Here is a 243-nt window from a genome sequence, read left to right as displayed (position 1 = left end):
ATGACAGCACTACCAATCTCAGATTTGGATCTACGCGAATTACATGATCATCCCTCAGAGGTCGGAAAATACGGAAATACATCCCTGCAAACAGTCTGTCTTATGTTTAATCACACTATTCATTACACAGCTGAGCTTTATAGTGCTATTTTGATCTGTATTAATATGTACAGAGTAGTGGTGTGTGTGTGTGTGCATCACTCAGTGTGTGTGTGTGTGTGTGTTTCTCCATCACTCAAGGAT

Source organism: Cyprinus carpio, chromosome B25 (assembly GCF_018340385.1).
Source record: "Cyprinus carpio isolate SPL01 chromosome B25, ASM1834038v1, whole genome shotgun sequence".
Lineage (NCBI taxonomy): Eukaryota > Metazoa > Chordata > Actinopteri > Cypriniformes > Cyprinidae > Cyprinus > Cyprinus carpio.
The sequence above is the reverse complement of the archived record's forward strand: the minus strand, read 5'-3'. Positions refer to the sequence as shown.